Source organism: Littorina saxatilis, linkage group LG8 (genome assembly GCF_037325665.1).
Source record: "Littorina saxatilis isolate snail1 linkage group LG8, US_GU_Lsax_2.0, whole genome shotgun sequence".
Classification (NCBI taxonomy): Eukaryota; Metazoa; Mollusca; class Gastropoda; order Littorinimorpha; family Littorinidae; genus Littorina; species Littorina saxatilis.
Window position 1 is genome coordinate 30,654,459 of NC_090252.1, and position 10,501 is coordinate 30,664,959.

Sequence of the window (10,501 nt, forward strand, 5' to 3'; positions counted from 1 at the left end):
TTGGAGAAAGTATCCCCCTGCCACTGGATCGTGGCAAATGCTAAAATAATGGCAAAACTCATGAACACCGCCGTGGACTTCGACCACGAAGCTTACCTCTGTTATACAGAGATGGTGGGCGAGCTCGGCGCAAGATTTTCCTGGCAGTCGGTGCTCCTTTACGATGACGAGTACAGGAAGCGCCAGTCTACCAGCGGGTTTGCTTGGGGAACCCCCAACCCCCACCTGTCCACAGTGATTCTCCGTGAGCGTGCCCAACAAGTTCCTGGCAACAAAAGCGGCAAGGCCATGACAGGAAGCGGCGGTATTCGACGACCTGTGGGACCCAGTGGGAAGGAGGTGTGCCTGCAGTACACAAACAAAGGCACATGCCTCTACGGGTCCCGCTGCAGGTTCGAACACGTGTGTGACACGTGTGGAAAGGAGCACCCCGGCAAAGACCACCAGGCGACAGCAAACACCAGTGCCTAGGATACAGCGCAGCGAACTGACAACACAACGGTAGGCCCCACCTATTCCAGCCCGTTCCCTCAATTAGATCCTCATGACTGTGCATTTTTGGGAAATCATGCATCTATTAGTGCAAAATCTCAAATGTGGCACTCAGTGCTAGAGGGCGATTGTGACAGAGAATTTTTGTTAGACGGTATACAGCACGGTTTTCGGGTAACAGAAAAACATAAAACATGTGTGTTAGCAGCAGAACAAAGCAATCATAAATCAGCGTACGATCATCGCGACGTGGTAGAACAAGAACTGTTAGATCAAATAGCAAAAGGAAATTATATAGTGGCAAGTAAGAAGCCAACGGTCGTAAGCGCACTAGCCGCGATCCCCAAAGAAGATGGTAGCGTTAGGCTAATTCATGATGCCAGCAAACCAACAGGTAGGGCAATGAACGATTACTCCATCCCTGAGTCAGTGAAGTTTCAAACAGTCTCTGATGCGTGCGCCTTAGCGAAGACAGATTATTGGTGTGCTAAAGTCGACTTGCAGTCCGCATATCGCTCAGTGTGCATCAGTCCGGATGATTATTGTGTAACGGGACTCAAGTGGCATTTCAAAGGTAAAAACAGACCGACTTATTTGTTTGACAGTCGACTTCCATTTGGTAGCAATGTAGGACCGTCACATTTTCATAGACTTTCACAGTCAATTCGCAGGTGCATGGCCAGGAGAGGCATGCCTGGTGTGTTAGCATACATAGATGATTTTCTTTTAGTAGCAGCAACAAAAGAGGAGTGCAACGACATGTTATTTTCTTTGATTAGATTATTGAGGGAACTAGGCTTCAACATTAGCTGGAAGAAGGTGGTGGGGCCCACCCAACGTATCACATTTCTTGGAGTCGACATCGACACGCGAAACAACACTCTGTCACTTGGAAGTGACAAACTGCAGCAACTGCGGCGGCGACTACTGCAATTTCGAGGAAAGAAGCGCGCGACAAAAACTCAGCTTCAAAGCATCGCGGGTTCTCTTAATTGGGCCTGTCAAGCTGTCAGAGGAGGAAAATTCTTTCTGCGGCGGATACTGGACACAATAAAACCCCTTCAGCAGCAGCGGCACAAAGCAAAGCTTTCTAGCGAATTCCAAAAAGATGTGCAATGGTGGCTTTCTTTTATGCACGTATTTAATGGAACAGTGTATTATTTCCACAATGCAAAACAGCATGTCCATGTGGACGCATGTAATATTGCAGCAGGTGCCTTTTGGCAGGGCGACTGGCAGTACACCTATTTTAAAAAAGACATGCCGGCAGCGAACAATTTACACATAAACTTTAAAGAAGTATGTGCTGTGTTACAAGCTGTGACACGATGGGCACCGATGTGGTGCGGACAAGAAGTGATTGTGCATACTGATAGCACTGTGACAAAATCAATTATCAATAAAGGCAGATCTACTAATAAGTATGTCAACAGCTTACTTCGGAAAATGGCATGGGAATGTGCTAAAGTAAACTGTAGCATTGCGGCGGTGCATGTGGCCGGTTGTGTAAACATTATGGCTGACACTATTTCACGTCTTCACGAGCCTAGGCGGCGCGAAGAGTTAGTGCGGCTGTTGACTTTCTGGCACCGGGGGAGACCCCCCAACGTGAACCTGTGTGATCATATGTCTGACCAAGCCCTTGTGTTCCTTCTTTCCAGATGAAGGATGTAAAAAATGTTTATGTAAACATTGTAAACAAGACATTGTGTTCTTGGGCGGCGTGTTTGGTGTGTTTTTCTTTGTGGAGTTCTCCAAAAAATCGAACTTGTTCCAGGACAACGGGAATCTTGATCCCGATAAGCAGCTTACACGAGATCGCGTGGTGATTTTGGAGACGGACAGTGTGTCAATAACTTTTCAATGGAGTAAGACAATTCAGCGTAAAGAACGCTCCGTGGAAATAAAGCTTGCTGCAATCCCTTCACATCCTTTATGTCCAGTGTCCGCAGTGACTGATATGTTTCATGTTTTGGGACCGATGGGCCCCAAGGCACAGGTTTTTTCCGATCAACGGATCTGATTTCAATAAGAAACTGATTTTGCCTGAAGACTTTGTTAAAACCAATTGCCGCGTTACAATTATTTGCTTTGCAATTGCATCGGACTCATTGGAACCACGATGGAAAAGTGTTTAGACTTTTTGGTCAAAGTTTACGAACAAAAAGATAAAAGATGATTGGGACTTATTTTGGTTCAACAGGCGAGAAAGACATAATTGTATAAACAATAACTTCTTTGGAAGCTGAGGTTCAATTTATAAACATTTCGAAGAAACGTTGGCATTATTTTGGTTGTATGCTATATATTTATTATGTTGTTGTTGTTGTTGCCGATGTTATTGTAAGGAAGAGTTGTATAGTTAGTTAGTGAGTTGTGTGTGTGTTTGTGTTGATCTGCATATATTTGACTTTTGTAAGAAACGTTCTTAATTTACTGTTCGTGTCAACTTGTGTTTTGTAGTTTAAAAGAGCAAGAGTGTTATTGAGTCGTGGATGATAGACTGCGTGCGTGTTTTATGCATGTGTGCGTATATAGCTCTACGTTCGTGTTCGCATGGACTTTCTATACCGCAAACTTTGTATTTCCCGATGCTTAATGGGAACTTAGCCTGTGAGTAATACATATTCTGAGTTCTGAGTTTCTCTCTCTCTCTCTCTCTCTCTCTCTCTCTCTCTCTCTCTCTCTCTCTCTCTCTCTCTCTCTCTTTCTCTCTCTGTCTCTCTGTCACTCTCTCTCTCTATCTCTCCCCCTCTCCCTCTGCCGCTCTCTCTCTCTCTCTCTCGCTCTCTCTCTCTCTCTCTCCCTCTATCTCTCTCTCTCCCTCTCCCTCTCTCTCGCTCGCTCTATCTCTCTCTCTTACTCTCTCTCTATTTCTCTCTCTCTATCTCTCTCTGTCTGCCTCTCTGTCTGTCTGTCTGTCTGTCTGTCTGTATGTCTGTCTCTCTCTCCCTCTCTCTCTCTCTCCCCCCCTCTATCTCTCTCTCTGCCTCTCCCTCTCTCTCTCGCTCGCTCTATCTCTCTCTTACTCTCTCTCTCTCTATTTCTCTCTCTCTATTTATCTCTCTCTCTGTATCTCTCTGTCTGTCTGTGAAAGAAAGGTGTTTTTGAGTTATTAAGAACATTATGGAGACTCGGTGATTTCTCCCCAAACCTGTTTTTGAAACTATTTGATGCTCAGATACAGCCTATCCTGTTATATGGTTCAGAAATTTGGGGTCTTTACCCACAAACACAGATAGAGAAGATTCACACGTTTGCGCTTAAAAAGATTTTAAACGTGGCGCCAAGAACACCAAACGACATAGCATATGCTGAAACTGGTCGCTATCCGTTGTACATTTTTTCTCATGTTGCATGTATAAAATATTGGTTACGCCTGGTCACGATGAATGATTCCAGACTCCCTAAAAAAAGCTTATAATATGCAGTTGTATTTGCACAGGCAAGGCAAGTTTTGTTGGACATCCCAAGTAAGATTAACTTTGTATAAATTTGGTTTCGGATTTGTGTGGGAAAACCAAGGTGTGCAATGCGAGAAAGCTTTTTTGAAATGTTTTAGACAGAGGTTAATAGATTGTAATATTCAAAATTGGCAAGAGCGCATTAATACCAGCGCAAGGTTTGAGGTTTACCGCGTATTTAAGTTATCTGTTTGCATGGAAACGTATTTTACTTTTGTCAAAAATAAGCATATAAGAGATGTACTCATTAGGTTCAGAGCGGGCGTGTCCGAATTACGCTCACATAAATTGAGATACTCCCCACATACCCTACAGGACTTGTTTTGCCCATTCTGCAAAAAAGCACCTGAGGATGAAATGCACATTTTATTTCACTGTGATGCATTGAACGATCTTCGCTGCCAATACTTACCCTTTAAATACACATCATATCCTTGTTTGGTTTCCTTTCAGTTGATAATGCAAAACAAGAAGGGTCTCCATGATTTAGGCAGATTTATTTATTATGTTAACAAACGCCGTAATTTACTTCCTAAGGTGTAACAGAATGATTTATTTTGCTTCATGTCTCTCTGTTTTGCTGATGTGGTTGAGTGCATTGTGTAGCTGCTGGTTTTTAAACAACTATGTCCTTTGATGTATGTTGTAGTTGAGGATGTATTTGATGAGGCACCAGCCATCCCCTGTACATACCCATGGATACATGTATGTATGTGCGCGCGTGTGTGTGTGTGTGTGTGTGTTTGTGTGTGTGTTTGTGTGTGTGTGTGTGTGTGTGTGTGTGTGTGTGTGTGTGTGTGTGAGAAGGAGTGAAAGCCAGAATGTTTGTGAGTATGTGTGTGAGAGAGAGAGAGAGAGAGAGAGAGAGAGAGAGAGAGAGAGAGAGAGAGAGAGAGAGAGAGAGAAAGAGAGAGAGAGAGAGAGAGAAAGAGAGAAAGAGAGAGAGAGAGAGAGAGAGAGAGAGAGAGAGAGAGAGAGAGAGAGAGAGAGAGAGAGAGAGAGAGAGAGAGGCTGTCATGTTTGATATATGCACCGGTTGTAACGGGTCAGTTGGCCTATACAATAAACTTTCTGAGTTCTGAGTTCTGAGTTCTGTCTGTCTGTTCGTCTGTCTGTTCGTCTGTCTGTCTGTCTGCCTGTCTGTCTCTCTCTCTCTTACATGTTATGCCTATATGAATTCATTATATTATGTTGTTTATATATATGCGTGCGGATGTGTTAGTGTGAATCAGAATGTAAAGGGCACGTTGTAAGATTAGGCCCTTGGCTTAAAATGTTTACCCTTTATGTCAATAAAATGTTCTAAGTCTAAGTCTAAGTCTCTCTCCCTTCCTCTCTCTCTCTCTATCTCTCAGGCATGAACATTCTCCGTATTTTCCGTATTTTCCGTATTTTTGACAAAAATAAACCGTATTTTTTTTTATTTTCCGTATTTTTTCCTTTTTTTTTTTTTTTTTTTTTTTTTTTCCTAGTCATAGTTATAGTAAAATAGTTTTGGGGCCATGTTTGAATCCAATTTTAAGGCTCAGATAGCCCCAGATTGCACCAAATTGCACCCTTGAAAAAAAAATTTCGGGGGCACATGCCCCCGGACCCCCCTAGAGGTCTTGGCGCTTCGTGCCTGCGAAACTTGGCACTACGCGCCTGCGAAACTTGGCGCTATGCGCCTTCGAATTTTGTTTTCAGTATTTTTTTTTCAGTTTTCATGCCTGATCTCTCTCTCTCTCTCTCTCTCTCTCTCTCTCTCTCTCTCTCTCTCTCTCTCTCTCTCTCTCTCTCTCCCTCTCTCTCTCTCTCTCTCTCTCTCTCTCTCTCTCTCTCTCTCATCTCTCTCTCTCTCTCTCTCTCTCTCTCTATCCCTCGTTCCCCTGCTGGTGACTCAGTGTACATCAATTATCAATCGACACACTAATCATAAACAATGACATCACTTAGTGATGTTTAGGCACATTTGCTAGCGGTAATGGTAGCTAATCTAAAAAAAATAAAGGTTATAAATTAAAACGTAACAGGTGGCATTGTAGTAAATCGTTGTAGGAAATCATGCAAACAACGAAATGCATAATACCGATGGATATGAATCTAACTGCGTTAAAATGTTTGTCATTACCATACCCTGTATGTTTAAATATGCGTAATAAATGTGAATGCATGTGTGTGTGTGTGTGTGTGTGTGTGTGTGTGTGTGTGTGTGTGTGTGTGTGTGTGTGTGTGTGTGTATGTGTGTGTGTGTGTGTGTGTTAGTGTGTGTGTGTGTGCATGTGTATGTAATAATGTGTGTTTGTGTGTGTGTGTGTGTGTGCGTGTGTGTGTTTCTGTTCGTGTGTATTTTATGTGTGTGTGTGTGTGTATGTGATTATGTGTATATGTGTGTGTATTTGTGGGTGTGTAATTATGTGTATGTGTGTATATATATTTATATATATATATGTGTGTGTGTTTGTGTGCGTGTGTATTTGTATGTAACTCCGCCTAGGACGGTCCCAAGCCCGGCTGAAAAAGGAGGAGGGTTGGGCGTGGGGCTAGCTACCCCACCCCGTAAAAAAAACCACTAGCTACAGAAACGCCAAGAAGACAACCAACGGAAATCTCGGACCTGGGAGAAGATGGACCTCCAGCTGGAAGGAATATGACGCCGGGCGGTGAAAGCCAGAGCAATCCGGAAGCCGTCAGGCCGACGACCATCCTCACAACCAGGACCACCACCACCATAGGTACATGGAACGTACGGACCATGTATGAGACCGGGAAGTCAGCACAAGTGGCCGCAGAGATGAGAAGGTACAACCTCAACATCATGGGAATCAGCGAGGCAAGATGGACTGGTTCCGGGCAGAAACGACTGATTTCCGGCGAGCTACTGCTGTTCTCGGGGCACGAGCAGGAAGACGCAGCACACACCCAGGGCGTGGCCATGATGTTGTCCAAGTCAGCACAGGGAGCCCTACTTGGATGGGAAGCACATGGCCCACGGATTATGACAGCCTCCTTCCGGACTAAGAAAAAGAGGATCAACATGGACGTAATCCAGTGCTACGCCCCGACGAACGACAACGAGGAGGAAGAGAAGGATGACTTTTACAACAGGCTACTTACCATCATTCAAGACAGACCGAAGAGGAACATCATCATCGTAATGGGAGACTTCAACGCCAAGATTGGAAGTGACAACCGGGGCTACGAGGAGATCATGGGACAGCATGGGTTAGGCGAGATGAACGACAACGGAGAGAGGTTTGCCGACATGTGCGCCACAAGCGACCTGGTCATCGGAGGAAGTGTTTTTCACCACAGAAGGATACACAAGGCAACGTGGGTGTCACCAGACCTGCGGACGGAAAACCAAATCGACCACGTGTGCATCGGGAGGAAGTTTCGCCGCTCTCTTCAGGAGGTTCGCGTCAAACGAGGAGCAGACGTTGCTTCAGACCATCATCTCCTTGTGGCAAGATTGAAGCTGAAGCTCAAGAGGAACTGGACAGAGGGCTCCAGCCAACGACAGAGATACAACACCACAGCGCTAAAGGACAACAAGAAGCAGGAAGAATTCAAGATCACGCTCTCCAACAAGTTCCAGGTCCTAGAAGAGCTGCTTGAAGAGGAGACCATAGAACAACAGTGGCAAAGAGCGAAAGAAGCAGTCACGTCAACGTGCCAAGAAGTATTGGGCTCCAAAACACACAACCACAAAGAATGGATATCGGCGGAGACATTAAAGAACATTGAAGCAAGGAGAGAAAAGAAGACTGCACTGAACAATAGCAAAACAAGAGCAGCGAAAGCAAAAGCGAATGAGGAATATGCAGAAGCTAACAGAAGCGTCAAGCACAGCATCAAGACAGACAAGAAGAACTACATAGAGATGCTGGCGACAGAAGCAGAAGAAGCAGCTTATCACGGCAACACCAGGGACCTGTACTCGACCATCAAGAAAATATCAGGGAAGTTTGCCAAGCCAGAGAGACCCGTCAAAGACAGAAACGGAAGAGCGATACCCGACGAGGAAGGACAGAAGAACAGATGGGTCGAGCATTTCCAGGAGCTACTCAACAGACCGGCTCCTGCAAACCCACCGGACATACCACCAGCAGCAAGCGACCTGCCAATCGAGTGCTGCGCACCGACCAAGGAGGAGATCAGCAGCGCCATCAAGCAGTTGAAGAATGGCAAGTCTGCGGGACCTGACAGCATCCCGGCAGAGGCGCTGAAGACCGATGTGGAGACCAGTGTGGAGATCCTCTACCCACTCTTCTGCAAGATATGGGAAGAAGAAGAGGTACCAGCAGAATGGAAGGAAGGCTACCTCGTCAAACTCCCCAAGAAAGGTGACCTCAGTTCCTGCGCCAACTACAGAGGAATAACGCTGCTGTCCATCCCAGGGAAAGTGTTCAACCGCATCATACTGAACCGAATGAAGGAGGCAGTGGACCCGCATCTCCGTGATCAACAAGCCGGCTTCCGCAAGGAAAGGTCGTGCACAGACCAGATTGCAACTCTGCGCATCATCCTGGAGCAGTCCTTGGAGTGGAACTCACCTCTGTACGTGAACTTTCTTGATTACGAGAAGGCGTTCGACAGCGTGGACAGGCAGACCCTCTGGAAGCTACTGAGACACTACGGAGTGCCGGAGAAGATAACAAACATCATCAAGAAATCATACGAAAAGATGACCTGCAGGATAGTGCATGGCCGACAACTCACCGACGCCTTTGAAGTACGAACCGGAGTGAGGCAAGGCTGCCTGCTCTCACCTTTCCTGTTCCTGTTAGCGATCGACTGGGTCATGAAGACGTCGACTGACCAGAAACGAAATGGCATCCAGTGGACACTTTGGACACAGCTGGACGACCTTGATTTTGCTGATGATCTGGCTCTTCTCTCTCACACCCAACAACAGATGCAGGAAAAGACCGGCATTGTTGCGGACAACTCAGCTAGCCTGGGCCTCCACATCAACAGAGGGAAGAGCAAGGTGTTCAAGACAAATGCACCTAACAACACACCCATCACAGTCGAAGGCAGTGCGCTGGAATAGGTGGACAGCTTCACCTATCTCGGCAGCATCTTGGACAAGCAGGGAGGAACGGACGCAGACGTCAAAACCCGCATCGGCAAGGCCAGAGCAGCAATCCATCAGCTGAAGAAGATCTGGGGATCCAGCGAAGTCAGTATCACTACAAAGATCAGGGTTTTCAATACCATCGTGAAGCCGATCCTACTATACGGAGCCGAGACCTGGAGAACCACCGTCACCACCATGAAGAAAATCCAGGTCTTCATCAATACCTGCCTCAGGAAGATCCTCAAGATTCGCTGGCCAGAAAAAATCAGCAACGAAGACCTGTGGCTGAGAACCAGACAGCAGCCCGTCGAGGAGGACATCCTACAGAGACGCTGGCGGTGGATAGGCCACACCCTTCGCAAACCTGCTTCAAACATCACAAGGCAAGCCCTCACGTGGAACCCTCAAGGCAAGAGAAAGAGAGGGCGACCCAGGAACACATGGCGCCGAGATTTGGACGCAGACGCAAAGCACATGGGAAAGACGTGGGGAATGCTGGAAAGACTCGCCCAAAACAGATGCATGGAGGGAGCTGATTGGCGGCCTATACCCCAGACGGGGTCACAGGCGTAGGTGAGGTGAGGTGAGGTATTTGTATGTGTGTGTTAGATCAGTTGCTATATATATATATATATATATATGTGTGTGTGTGTCTGTGTGTGTGTGTGTGTGTGTGAACATTTGTGTGTGTGTATGTGTGTGTGTGTGTGTGTATGTGTGTGTGTGAACATTTGTGTGTCAATGTGTGTGGGTGCGGGTTTAGGTGCTTGCTCTTCAAGTGCTCTCATTTATCACTTTTTCACACACTGCAGGGAAGCATACCTGTCCGCCTGGTGGATTCAAGTGTGCCGACAATACGACATGCAAGTTTGCTTTCACGCGATGTGACAGATCTAACAACTGCCCGGACTATTCAGATGAGGATCCAGTGACCACAACTGTGCAGTAGGTCTTCCACTCATGGCTTGCCTCCCCTTGTCCGGTGTATTGTCTGTCTGTGCTATTCATCTGGTGATTCTCAACAACGTGTGTGCGTGTGTGTGTGTGTGTGTGTGTGTGTGTGTGTGTGTGTGTGTGTGTGTGTGTGTGTGTGTGTGTGTGTGATATATATGCATTACGATGTTAAGCTGCTTTACTACTCGAGGATCAGATAGCCCTCCTCCTCACAACAGAGAGAGGCATCAGCCTTATAACATAAAAAAACATACTGACTAGCAGTTACTTGACAAAATATCCCGTCACATAGCCTAGTCATTTCATCCCAGTGTATCACGCTACAGGCGAGCTCGTGCACCACAGCGAAGATACTTGCCATCTAAAGTGACGATCACGTATAATTATGTGGAAGTTTTGTCATTTCCTAACACGAGGACAGACATGTAAATATGTAAATAGTTCCCACTTCGTTCTGTATTGACCTCGTTTGATATGAATTGTTTTTTTGTTTTTTTTAATACACTCTCGATTGCCTTATTTTGTTTTC